The sequence below is a fragment of the Hyaena hyaena genome, unplaced genomic scaffold (assembly GCF_003009895.1).
Source record: "Hyaena hyaena isolate Hyena2069 unplaced genomic scaffold, ASM300989v1 scaffold_985, whole genome shotgun sequence".
Lineage (NCBI taxonomy): Eukaryota > Metazoa > Chordata > Mammalia > Carnivora > Hyaenidae > Hyaena > Hyaena hyaena.
Window position 1 is genome coordinate 95872 of NW_024081619.1, and position 13934 is coordinate 109805.

Sequence of the window (13934 nt, forward strand, 5' to 3'; positions counted from 1 at the left end):
GTAAATGAAAACACAGGACTCACTTTTCTGCCATCTGTGTTCACTCAGAGTACAAATTAATTAATAGTAACAGAAATTAATTAACTTTTCCCCCTAAATTACTGATATATGGCCTTCATTCCCTAAAAAAAAGAAAAAAAAGTCCTCCTCCATTAATTTTAGGAAATCATGAGGGATTTTTCACATCTGCTAGAGAGCCACTGCTGTCTTCCTCCGTGAAGTCTGCTGTTTTCTCTCCTCCATCCTGCCCCACAGCTCTGTTAATGTTTGCCATCAAAGGAGCTGTCGGGAGGTATTGTGCCACCGTCCCCCAAGCTCCCAGCAAGGTAGAGTTCCATTTGTTACCTTTTGGTACCACTGCCCATCTCTGCCACCCTACGTGCTTCTGGCGCTCTTGAAGTGTTGAGTGTTTTCAAACATTTTGTGTGGACCCCCTCTGTTGAGTTATATCCAGAAAAGAGAAAAGGGTCCTCATTCTCTCTTGAATCACACCTGGTAATGAAAATGATATCTTGTAGACCAGCACTCTGCAGATTTTTTAGAAAAGATTATGTTCAATTACTTATTTCTTTATGCCTTTTAAAGAATAGAGGTGGCCACCTCTCTTAGGGTTCGGGCACAGATCCATGAAGCCCCAATGCAGTGACTGTTCTGTGATTTTCTCAGAACCACTCTATCCTTCTGCTAATTGAGGCTTTGATCTGGTTCAGACACATGTTTCATCCAGGAGGGTCTTCTTATATCACTCACACACATAGATTCCTGGTGAACATGTCTCAGGCATTTTGTAGACTTGGAACACGATGGAAGGTCCTCACAATCCTCTTCAAGTTTTGTTTCAGTAAGAAAACAAACATATAGAGAAGCCAGGATTCAGGACCTGTACTGGAATCTAATGGTAAAGGCTTTGCAATTGCAAGTGAGAAAAAATAATTTTTTTCTCCACTTGTCTGGGTTCTGGACTAGAGACCTCCTTGTAATAAAAGGCACATTAACAGGAGAAAAATAAATAGAAATCTAATAACATGCATATCTCCATTATACATGGTAGATATCCAGGAAAACTGAGTAGTAACTCCCAGAAATGGCCCAAGCTACCACCTTAACTAACATCTCCAACTGAAGACAAAAGATGTTGAAGGTTGGGGGAGCAGGAAGGAGGCCAGTTATGGACGTTACTAGGAAAAGCACAGTAAACAAGGTTAAGGTTTTTATGCAAATTTTATGCAAATAAATCCAAGTCTTCACCACTGAAAATAATTTCTGGAGATTTAGGGGCACCTAGGTGGCTCAATTGGTTAAGTGTCCGACTTCAGCTCAGGTCATGATTTTATGGTTTCTGTAGTGGAGCCCCACATCCGGGCTTTCTGCTGTCAGCGCAGAGCCTGCTTCAGATTCTCTGTCCTCATCTCTCTGCACTTCTCTGGCTGTGCTCTCTCTCTCTCTCTCTCTCTCAAAAATAAATTAATTTAAAACAATTTTCTGTTGATTTAGAGTCAGTCTTCTCTTCCTGGTATAGAGAGGCAGACACCCTTACAAATGGAGATTTATTCCTTACAAATGTAAATGTCTCTTACAAAAGGGTAATAACTTCTATTCAGCTTTCAGAGGTTTTCCTATTTCTGGTGTTTCTTAGAAATAATCAGCCAAAGATAATCCTAATACTAACGGGGCATATTTTGAAGTGACAAATTCTCTCCTTTATAATTCTAGCATGGTGAACCGCCCATATCATTATGTATTGTGACACTTTACAAAGGCAAAATAATTAATATGGTTTCAGCATCACAGAGCCTGTAAAGGGCCTAGGCTTCAGATATATTTATAGCAAATCCATCATAATATTCAGGGATCCCAGCCAAAGCCTCTTTCCTTCTCTCTTTTCCCATACCATCACTTGTGATTGCAAGGAATGCCATATGCTTATAAAAGGGAAAAATGCTGATGTGAGACCAAAGACAAGGAATGCTGTGGACCCTGTTCTTTTTCAGGGATTGTTTTTTCAATATGTAGTGACTAAGCTTTTCCATAGAAAAATTTCTCCGCTCAGATAAATCTGCCATACTTTATGACCGAATGCAGAACAGAGTGATGGACACTGAGCAGCCCAGAGACGGCCTGACCTGCCTTTTACTGCCTTCCAGCAGCCAATTTGAGCTCTGAGCAGAAAAATGCGTCAGTGCTTGAGAAGTACACAGACATCAGGTGAGAAATCAGAAGAGGTCTGCTGTTAAAATGCAAGAGTTGGAACAAAATAGAAATCTTACTTAGAAAATTAGTAGAGACACAACAACCTGGGAGAGCAAAGGGTTAAAGCAAAAGGGATAAAAATAATTAAGAAAAGCAAAGATGGACTGACGAAAGACTTTGCCATTTTTTAGGCCATGCTTGTAAAGAGAGATCAGTCGGAAAGTTGAATATGCCTGGAAAGAAAAGCATTAGTCTGCACAACTTACTCTAGCACAGATTTCGTATGTATTACTTTTGAAATATTTAAATATATTGTGTAATTTATCAACATGTCCACATCACGACTGAAACTGTATGCTTTGTACGTCTTTGTTGATTTTCACTCCATACATGAAGTGATGGAAGCTAATACTTCATGCCAGTGATGAGGGGGTTGTAAGGAAGCAGTATTTCACAGCAGGTGTCTATGTATTCAGAGGTGCTCATTCTGATTCTTGTAATTAAATCAAATTCCCACTAGGGGGAGTAAGGGAATAAATCTCAAAGCCCTAAATCCAGGCACCTTTCCAACTGAAGGTACACTGGATTCCGCAGGGAACTGCTCAGTATTTTTTTTTTTTCTGGTGAATCATTTGCAGCCTGCATTTCACTGTGGGAAGTTTCTTTCAGATTTATTTTCTCTGGTTTTTTAGCTGCTTTTTTTAGTTGTAAATCCATGCTGTGGTTGAGCAGTAAAGCAATATTCCAGCAAACTCCAGCAGGAAAATATTTTCTTACAGGATTTCTAAAACCTTGCATAATCAGTTACAACAGAGCCTTCCCCAGTGCCTTGCCAAAGGTAGCACTCTGGTAACTAAGCCTGCGGACTGGAAGAGGGAATAAAATTAGATGGGTAGGGGGCCCACTGCTTAGAGAAGCTCTGGGAACAGCTTAATGACTCAGAGTGATGAACTGAGGAAGCGGGCAGGTCAGCACAATAGATGCAATTAGCAAATGCAATTAGCATCAGCATATAAATCCCTCCCCCTTGACAGTATCTTTTGTATTGCCACGGCAACCCAGGCAGCCTCCTCCTTTCCCACCTCCTCCATTCCAGCAGCCCCAGCCTCCCTCTCACTAACTGCTTCTGCCCTTGGAGTTGATGTTAAACAGAGTGCACCTGGATTCACATGTGTCTGGGGGTGGAGAAACAGAAAAAAGAAAAAACATAGGAGGGCGAGGACCTAGGCTTTGCATTTGAGCTTTTTTGTTGTTGGTTCACAGTCTTTTCAGGATCTAGCCTGTGCCATTTGGGGAATATTTTATTCCTGTTTGTGATTGAAACTATTGGCCTCAGCTGGCATGAGACATACCTTTGTTTTCACCTCAACCTGGGAGTTTGCAAATGGAGAGATGTGCACCCAAGCACTTCACTGTGTGTTCTAAGTGTGCCTTTTGGAGATTTAAATCTTTTATGAAGCTAGCTTGTTGTAAGATAAGCAGTTTTTATATTTCATTTCATGGTTGCTCCTAGCCAGAAATTGTGAAGAGCAAGGTAGCAATTCAGGAAAAGAAAGAGCAATACTAATATAATATATGTGACTATATATTAGTAACATCTGAGATGTGATATTAAAAGAAGAAGGTGGGGCACTTTAATTTTCCGATTTAAACAATTTTGGGCACCTAGGTGGCTCAGTCAGTTGAGCATCTGACTCTTGAATTGGCTCAGGTCATAATCCCAGAGTCATGGGATTAAGCCCCTTATTGGGCTCCATGGGGATATTCTCTCTCTCATTCTGCCCTTCTCCTCCACTTGTGTGCTTTCTTTCTCAAAAAAAAAAAAAAAAAAAAGAAAAGAAAAAAAGTAAAAAGTATACAGTTTTGCTTTTTATTACCTAATTAAGCAAATATGTAAAACTTTTCAAAATATGAAACTACCCCCCTGGGCGTTTTTTAAGTTTTTTAAAGATCAAGACTTTCTGATCAGTTGGGGAAAAGATAAGATATAGAATTAAATGAAGCAAATATCTCCAATAGTAGCAAAACCTTAACTGAGCATTCTCTGCATGCCAGGCAGTATTCTAAGAACTCATGTGATTCTCACTACAACCCTAGGATGTAAGTAATTTTATCTTAGATTTTTTTCAGATGAGGGAACTGAGGAATACAGACAACTTGGCCAACTTACTTAGCACTGAAAACTACCATGCTATACTGCCTTTCATTTTCAGTATTCTCTGGTGGCATGATTGTTTATGACAAAAGAGAGAAAGAACAAAGGAAAGATAGGCAGCTTGATAACACAAAACATAATTAACCTTCATGTCAACTTGACTTTGGTCAGTAAAGAATCTTATGAATTCTGAAGTCAGCAAGAAATACGTGCACAGTAAGGCTTCACTATTCAATATCTATCAGTCCAGTGTCTCAGTCTCAGGACTGACACATAAAATAGATCTACTGAGAGCTACCTCTCTTCACCCAGGCCTCTTTCCTTCAGATCGTCATCCTTCCCTCCCTGGACCCTCTGTTAGCCCCCCCCCCCCCAACAGATTTGGATACTCCCTTCCTTCCTGATAGAGAGGAAAGGACTTAATAAACTCCCTAAGATAGCAGCTTAGTTGCACACTGCCTTTTTCCTAGTGGTATTTACCCTTTAATAAAGGACCCAAGTAGAAATGAAAATGCTTTCATCAAAGACAGTTTCTTTATGAAATAGTGTGGGGATGGGATTTTTACTGCAGTACCCTGACTTGTACTCTGTCATTTGCCTTTCCATCTAAGCCTCAAGTGTACTTTTCTCCACATATGTCACAGATATAGTACATACACATGTATAGAAATGGGGACAGACTTTGTAAAAAATACTTCACATACCTGCAGTGCTTCCTCATGAGTGAGCTAAGTCTTGGCTAACAGGCAATATAGCCCTGATGTAGGCCTCTCAAATTTCTCACCTGGTATTCCCTCCAGGGGCTGTTTAATCAGAAAATAAAAAATTAAAAAAATCTATTACTCACTTAATTTTTTTTTCAGTTTTATTGAACTATAATTGATATGGTAACACATGTACATTTAAGATGTATGACATGTTGGTTTGATACACTGATAAACTGTAAAATGATTACAACCAAAGCGTTAGCTAACACCTCGATCGCATCACCTAATTGCCTTTGCTTTCGCATAGAGAGAACATTTAAGATCTACTCTTTCCTACTTACTTCAAAGTTGAAGTGGATAATGTGGTATTACTAACTAAAACCACTATATTGTACTCTAGATCCCCAGAACTTACTCATTCTGTAACTGGAAATTTGAACTCTTTGACCAACATCTCCTCCTTCCTCTCAAACCCCAGTCCTCGGTAACCACTGTTTTAGTATCTGACCTCTAGTATTATGTGAGGTCAGCTTTCTGTAGATTCTATGTGTAAGTGATATCATACAGACTTATTTCTCTGAGGGTAATGCCTTCAAAGACCAACCATGTTGTCACAAAGGACAGGCTGTCTTTCTTTGTCATGACTGCATAATCTGCTATATCCATCCATCTGCTTTTCATTCATGTGCCAACAGACCCTCAGGTTGTTTTCATGTCTTGGCTGTTGTGAATAATACTGCAGTGAACATGGGAGTTTATATATCTCTTGAAGGTACCATTTTTATTTGCTTTGGATACATACTCAGAAGTGAAATCACTGGATCATATGGGAGTTCTATTTTTTTTTTTTTAATTTTGTGAGGAACCTCTATAGTGTTTTACACAGTGGCTGCACTGATTTATATTCCCACCCCAATGCATGATGGTTCCCTTTCTCCACATCTTCCCCAACATTTACTATTTTTAGTTTTTTTTTAAACCTTTATTTATTTAAGGAATCTCTACACCTGACATGGAGCTCAAACTCATGACCCCAAGTTTAAGAGTCACATGCTCTTCTGACTGAGTCATCCAGGCACCACTTATTTCTAGTCTTTTTGGTGGTAGCCATCCTAATTGGTGTGAGGTAATATCTCTGTGGTTTTGATTTGCATTTTCCTGGTAACTAGTGATGTTGAGCACCTTTTCATGTATCTAAACGATATTTGTATATTTTGGGGAAAAAAATGCCTCTTTAGCTCTTCTGCCTAGTTTTTAATCAAATTGTGTGTTTGTGTGTCTGTGTGTGAGTGTGTGTTGCTATTGAGTTCTAGGACTTCTTTATATATTTTGGGTACTAACCTCTTTACATTTTAGTTGAGCTAAAGCTAAAGTGAAGAATGAAACAGTAAAAACCAAAAGAAATGAGTAAATCATTTAGTACAAAAAAAAGAGCCCTAGGAAAAAGAAAGCAGTAAAGGAGAAGGGAGGGCCAGGAAGTTACAGACTTTAACAGAGTGGTCAGAGGTAACCTCATTGAGGGGTGCTTAGGTGGTTCAGTCACTGCCGTGTCAGACTTCAGCTCAGATCATGATCTCGTGGCTCATGAGTTTGAGCCCCGTATCAGGTTCTCTCCTATAGCCGAGAATCTGGAGACTGCCTTGGATTCTGTGTCTCCCTCTCTGCCCCTACCTCCCACCCCCTCTCGTTTGTTCTCTCTTTCTCTCAAAAATAAATAAACATTTTTTAAAAAAAGAAGCAATCTCACTGAGAAATAACTTTTGAGAAAATACTTGAAAGAGGTGAGGTAGCAAGTCATGCAAATATATTTATGGAAGAGCTTTCCAGAAAAAAAGAACAAGTGCATACATCCTGCAGTGTGAGGAAGCTGATATCCATGAAGGACACCAGTGAGGCCAGAGTGGGGTGAGGGAGGGTAAAAGGCAAAGTCAGACAGGACACTGATGAATGGGTAAAAGTCACAGTCCTGGTTTAGGTGTACATTCTGAGAGAGATGAGGAATCAGTGGAAGGTTGTCACCATAGTAGACACCTGTATTGACATGTCTTCTTTTGGAGAATGGACATAGAAGGTAGGATGAGAAGCACAGAGGCCAACTAGAGTCAGGCTACAGCAATAAAGAGATGAACAATGATCATAGTTGGGATCAAGATGGTAGAAAAAGGGATAACAAGGATGGTTTCTGCATAGGCATATGTGCGTGTGTGTAGCCCCATAGGAACGAGCAACAGGGTGAATGTGGCACTTGCAAAAAAGAGGAGCCGACTGCAGAGTATATTCTTTAATTAAAGGGTTTTGTGCTTTCTTAATCATGATTAGTTAGCACTTAGTGCAGTGCTACATGTAAGGTGTCAAAAGTGGGCTAAATATAGAGAAAAGTATTCCATAACTTTTTTAAGGGCCATGGTTCTATAGTGATTGAGTTTTCTACTATGAAATGAGGTTGGGTTCTACATTCTAATCCCTGCTCTGTTGGCATCTAATTTTGTTACCTTGGGCAAGTCACATCATCTTTCTAGATCTCGTTCTGTTTCAAGGGTAAAAGTAAGTGGCTTTACCAGATTATCTGAACTACATTTCAGATTCATCATTTTGTAATTCTTTGCGTATGTTATCTGATGAGGCAAACAGTTCACTCTTCATATGTAATTGAGAATAATTATAAACATGTCACACAGAAGATTATCAAATGGCTTTCTGTCAAAATGAGCTTAAGAACTATTTTATTTTAGAAACAAAAGCAGGATTATTTTAAAGCATCACTAGTCCATAAATTGTAGACATTTCTAAAGGTCTGATTATTGAGCCATAGAAATAAGATGCGTATCAACATTTACAAATAAGATGGTATCAATATGTTTTGTAAGTTTGAATAAATTGCAATTTTTGCTTCCCCCAAGGAAACATATATCTGTTGGTCCTTTTGACCTAATTGCATACCATCAAGAAGAAATGTCAGGTAAAATCAAAGGCATTAGTTTTGTTTTGTTTCAATGTGTCTGAGTAAGAATTAAAGAAAATATCACATTAATTAAATTGATCATTGGCAGATTCCTATTTGTAACATCCATGAACTTAGTTCTGTAATATTAATTTTTAAAAATATTGAACGATTTAACTTTTCTGAACACAGAGGAGGTGTTCTGTGGTCAAAGTCAGCCCTCAATGAATAATTTTTAAGTAGTAGTTTTTTTTATCTTCCTCCTTATAGAATATAGTTACATATTTTCAAGAAACTAATTTTTTATCAATTATTCTTCTAGTTTTTTTTATCTTCCTCCTTATAGAATACAGTTACATATTTTCAAGAAACTAATTTTTTATCAATTATTCTTCTAGGTGAGCTATTTAAATGCTATTCATTCTTTCATCCATTCACTATACATGTAATGGGCCTACTCTGTATCAGATGCCATTTTACCTGTTGAGGACAGAACTGCAAAGTCCCCAGGGCTTTGGAACTTTGCTTATGGTCTACTTCATAGTCACCTTCTATATGTCAAATGGACTAACTTAGAAGAAACTGGGGTTTAATCTCGCCTAAGGGTGTTTAGAAATGTAATTCTCGTGCACCTGGTTGGCTTAATCAGTTAAGGAACCAACCCATGATTTTGGTTCAGGTCATGATCTCACAGTCATGAGACTGAGCCCTGCGTGGAGCTCAGTGTTGAGTGTAGAGCCTGCTTGGGATTCTCTCTCTCTCCCTCTCTCTCTCTCTCTCTCCCCTTCTCCCTCTCTCTCTGCCCTTCCTTCACTAGCTCACACACACACATGCCCTCCTTCTTTCTCTTTCTCAAAATAAATTAATAAACTTAAAAAAATTATTAAGCAAACATTGCCTCATATGTTTAAATCTAATTATTAAGTAATATTTGTCTTTTGTCATTCTTTAACTCTTAGTAGCCTTGCCTAGCACTGCTAAGTAAACTGGAATTTTAAATTAATTTTCCATAGGCAAATGATTTTTCCGCCAGACTGATGGACCTCATTTGTGCATTTCAATAAACAAAGATATCATGGTTTTGAATAAAGAAATTGGATTGGGAGTCAAAGCTCCAGCTCCAGCCCTGTCATGTACTGCGGATGCAAGCAAGTTGTTTAACTTGTCTGAGCTGAGGCCTCATATGCAAAATGGTGTCTGTAAATGAATGCCTCTTAAGATTTTCTTAAGGCTCTAGTGAAATAGTGTATCATATTATTCTAAACTCTAAAAGAGTCCTAGCATGCTGAAGTCTAAAATACTAATTCTTAGTTTTAAAAATAGCCATCAAATTTGTTGTAGACCTGTGACATAATACATACACATTAAAGAGAGTAAAAAGATACACAGCTTCTAATTAACTTGAAAATTTTAATCATCACAATACTTCATTCATCAGACATATCGAGTGAGAGAATTCCTGAAAATGTATCAATTCATTTCTGTTTTCTTCAACTTGGTACTGGTAAATCAGAATAGCACACTCAAAACAGAGTGTGACAGAAAAGAAAATGTGCTTAGCTCTGTTTATCTAGAAGAGGATAAGCAAGAATAATTCATTTTAAAATGAGAGTTTTATGCATCCCAAGCAACACAAATTACTTAGGAGCACATTTTTTTTTCCTCATCTCTAGGTTTATAACACCCTTCAGAAAATTACTAAAGGTGACAGAGGTGTTCTGCAGGTGCTATTGATTAACTGATCAATGAGATAATAAAATAAGGTACCCACTGAGATTTTAGAGTCTTAATAGAGAATGGAAAATGAACAGCACTAACCAAAAGTCTATTCCTACAGATAAGTTAAAATGGTCTTTTAACCTCCCACAATCAATTTAAAGGCTCCACTGGACAGAATATAAATAATGGCTCTGCCCAATGTAGAATGAAGCATAGGTTAACTACTAAGTGCATATCACTCAAGCAGAGCAAGCCATCATTTTTAGCAGAATGTTAGCCTCATATTTTACTTTCTCTGTCTCTGATAACATCCTATTCTAGTCGCTTTCTAAGGAAAGTGTTTTCTTTTAAAATATATACTTGAAATATTTTCAGGGAAGCATTTTATCTTTACCTATTTAGCATTCCTCATAAATAGTACAAGACTTTATGATGATATCACAGAAAGTAATGTCTGAAAGGAGAAAAAATATATAAATATGATGGAATACATTATTAGCTAGCATTTCTTCTTATGAAAGACCCTGGTGCCTAGCTATGTGATCATGAGCCACATTAGAAAATAACTCACTAAGTTCCCATGTTTGCTTGATGAAGTACATAACCTTTATGGATCTGGGAATTACAGCAAGAAATAGACTAATACATATCGACATTTAAGTGACATTCAAAAAGTGAACAGAGGAAAAACAAACAACAGATACAAATGTCATAAATGGTTGACTTACATTGTGTTTTATCACCATTTAAATAAATTAATCCAATAATAATAGTCTCACATATAAAAAGAATGCATTTGGGGAAAGTTTCAGCTTATAAATTGGTATGTGATATGTGTCTCACATAAATACCTCTAAAGCTGTTCCTTTCTTCCATACAATAGCAACTGAAAATTCAATGGACATTATTTAATAGCCATGTCTACTTGCCTCATGCAGCTTCCCTCCAATTTTGAGTATGGAAAAGAGCTAAGTTAGAACTAAATTGTTATGACATTAACAAAATAATAGGTAAGAACCCCCCCCAAATACAGTGAAAAAATAAAGACATGAGCAAATCTGTACTGAACACATTCATCTCTAACACACAATAGCCTAGGTCAATATTTCAAAAAGTAAATACACACAAGAGAAGAGAGGTGAAAATAGTTGTCAAAATGTACCAAGATAATCTATATGCACAAAGTTGGGGCTGTGATGATTTTAAGAAAGTCTTATTATTGGATTTAATAATTTAGACTCCTTAAAATTTCTTTCATAAATAAGTCTTAAATGAATTTACTTTGAATGTTTTCTCAAAGGTCAAATAGAAGATAATCAGATAACATGTCCTAACAGAAGTAGAAAAAATTGTAAATTCACTGTATTGGGTGCAGAGCCACACTGATCCCAGTGATGACCAGCACACCAGTAGTTTTTCCAGTGCCTGGGAGTGTTTGTTGTCTGCCTCTCAGCTTAAGACCCTCCCCAAGAATTGCTTTATGCCAAAAGGAGCTATCTCTCCACTGACTGGTCAAGGTTGGAAAGGGGACAGAGGTGAACCCATTTGCCTCAGTTTGGGAAATCTCTGAAGGGAAAACCAACTCCAGAGCTCCCAAGGGATCAGCTAAGTCTTCTGTGTAGACTCTGTTGCACTTCACCTTGTCCTTCTGCTCAGTCATGCCTGCTTCCTTAACTCTCAGATGTTGTTTTCAAGAGCTCTACCAAATAAACCGTGCTCATGCAAATGTCCGTCTTAGACTCTGCCTCCTAGAGAATCTAACCTGCATTGGCCTTCTCCCTAATTAATGGTATTTTGAAACTGCATACACTATAACAGGAAATTGGAAATACTCTGTATTTTATTATTACTCTACTGTCATTTTATTAAGATGCTTTGTTTATTTGTCTCAAAAATTCTTATAGTGCTGTCCTCTTTTCCCTCTCCTATATGCCTCATCAAATTCTGATCACATCAAGAATATAGGACATTGACTTTTTTCTTTTCTAGATCCATGGCTTAATAAGGACAAAAATTTTTGAAAGGTCATTGAATCCAGTTTTAGTTATCGTTTCAAAAGCCAATACACTATGAACATTCTATTCAGTCCTCCAAATTAGCATTAGTCATTTCTATTTGAGACATCCCTGCCTGACAGTTCATTCAGATTTATATTCCCAGACTTGGCCTCTCTAAAAATGAAACTTGAAAGAAATAAACCAAGAGTTATATCAGGAACACTGCCAAATTACTATTAGGTGCAATGCATATTCAAAAAAACCCCACTTTAAATGTACTAAAAAATAATTACCCAGTATTTACTGATGATTCGTATCTGCTATATACCACATTAGGCACTTTTCATACATTGTCCCTAAACCTCACAATATAGTATAAGACAGATATTATGACAGGGAAAAATAAATTAGTTGACATTCATGATTTTGAGGTTCATTAAGTTTATAACTATTAAGTCACTATGTCAGAACCACATATTTAATTAGTGGTAGTTTTGAAGCTCCTTGGTGAAAGGCTTCCAGGGACACACCTGTAATCATACAATGTCAAGTCTATTTAACTTGGTTTAGTAAAGGAAGACACTCTCCAAGCAAGCCTTTGGAGTTTCTCAAACTAAGGAAGTTAGGACAGGCTTTTATAGGGTATTGAGGCTTGGTATTAATGGTTTTAAGGTGCAAAAACAGAATATCCATTGAGATTGTTAGAAGCAGAAGATCTATGCTGATTGCTTATGGGCTCTCAGTAGAAATATTTTAACCAAGGATAAATGTTGTGTGCCATTTTCTTTAGCCCATATGTCTATCATTGTGATTTATGAATAAATACTTTTAAGGGGGCCCATCAAGCAGTTTCTTAATGGATTTAAACCCCATTGCAATGATCTGAAAGCCTCCAAGTATTTAGACCTGAGCCCATTTTACCTATTCAACTAACTATCTCATGCTACCTTTAACTAAGGCAAAAATTTTAGAACCTAGAGGGATTAGAATGTTTTCTTTTATATTTGAAACTTATTTAGAATAATATATGTCTGTAAGCATGAGCCTCACCATCAGCTTTCTCTTTAACTAGATAAGAATGTACATTTTCCCCCATTGTTTTTCCTTTTCAGGAATGGATATTGACTACAGTTTGATCTGTAACCACCATTTTGAAGGGGAAAATAAGTAAATTTGGGCATAGACAACAGAAAATTGTTGATATTAATTTTATTTGAGTAATAGTTAAGGATGATTGTAACATCTCGAATCTGACTGAGCACTTAGCTCTTTCCTGAAGAGGAAAATTGAGTTGATCTGCTTTAGACCAACTTTGTAGTGTGTATATACTAACATATCTGCCCTTCTCAGTTTCTCCTAGACCTTGTGAAGCAGAACATGAGTGATTTTCTTGCTTATTATAACATTACATACTTTTGATTTACTGTGTAAGTGTGAGATATTCATCTCTGCAATTCATCATTGTAGTCACTGCAGAAGGATGGCACAGGTGATATAAAGACACTCCATCCTTTTCTGTAGTTGAATCTGTTGATGTGGCTTGATAAAGACAGTTTTCAAACATATAAAGTAATTGTTCTAAAGTTTCTAAATTACTTACTTAGGAGTTGTTCTGGTTACCTTTTTACTGCCTAACAAACTACCCTAAAAGTTAGTGGCTTAAAATAATACCTACTCTCTTATATCTTGTGATTTTAGGGTCAGAAATTCAGGCACTGCTCAGGTGGGCAATCATTCTGCTCTACATGGAAATGATGAGGATTACTAGGTGGTATTCAGTCAGGGGTTAATCTGAACTGGAAGGTTTGAGGCTGCTTCACTCACATGTTTTGTGCCTTGATGAGGATTGCTGGAACGTTTAGCTCATCTGGGTTTCTCTTCTCTTCTTTTTTCATGTTCTCTTAGGCCTTACCCTATGATCTCAATAGCACAGTAGTTGGACTACTTAGGTGGAAGCTCAGGACTCCCAGTGACCAAAGTGGAAGCCACTCATACTCTTAAAATCTAAGCTCCTATCTGGAATATTTCACTGATCCATTCTCTATTGGTGAAGGTTGTCATAGGCCAGCCAAACCAAAATGGGCCCGGAGCACCCAACTCTTGATGGGAAGAGTACCAAAACATTTGTGTTCACTTAATTTGCCATAGGAGTGTGAGAAGTTAGGTGATGCCTCTATCTACTGCTTATAACCTGATGGTACCTCACCCTAAATAAGCAGAATCTG

General features: G+C 37.5%; 1 long non-coding RNA gene across 1 annotated transcript; it reads right to left on the minus strand.

Annotated features, from left to right (window-relative positions):
* Window positions 1-580: 580 nt before the first annotated feature.
* Window positions 581-5497, minus strand: LOC120223373. The gene is made up of 3 exons (XR_005526280.1): window positions 5468-5497; window positions 5050-5148; window positions 581-824 (listed from the first exon to the last, which is right to left on the minus strand). It is a non-coding gene; the product is annotated as an uncharacterized LOC120223373 (long non-coding RNA).
* Between the last annotated feature and the right edge of the window lie 8437 nt (window positions 5498-13934).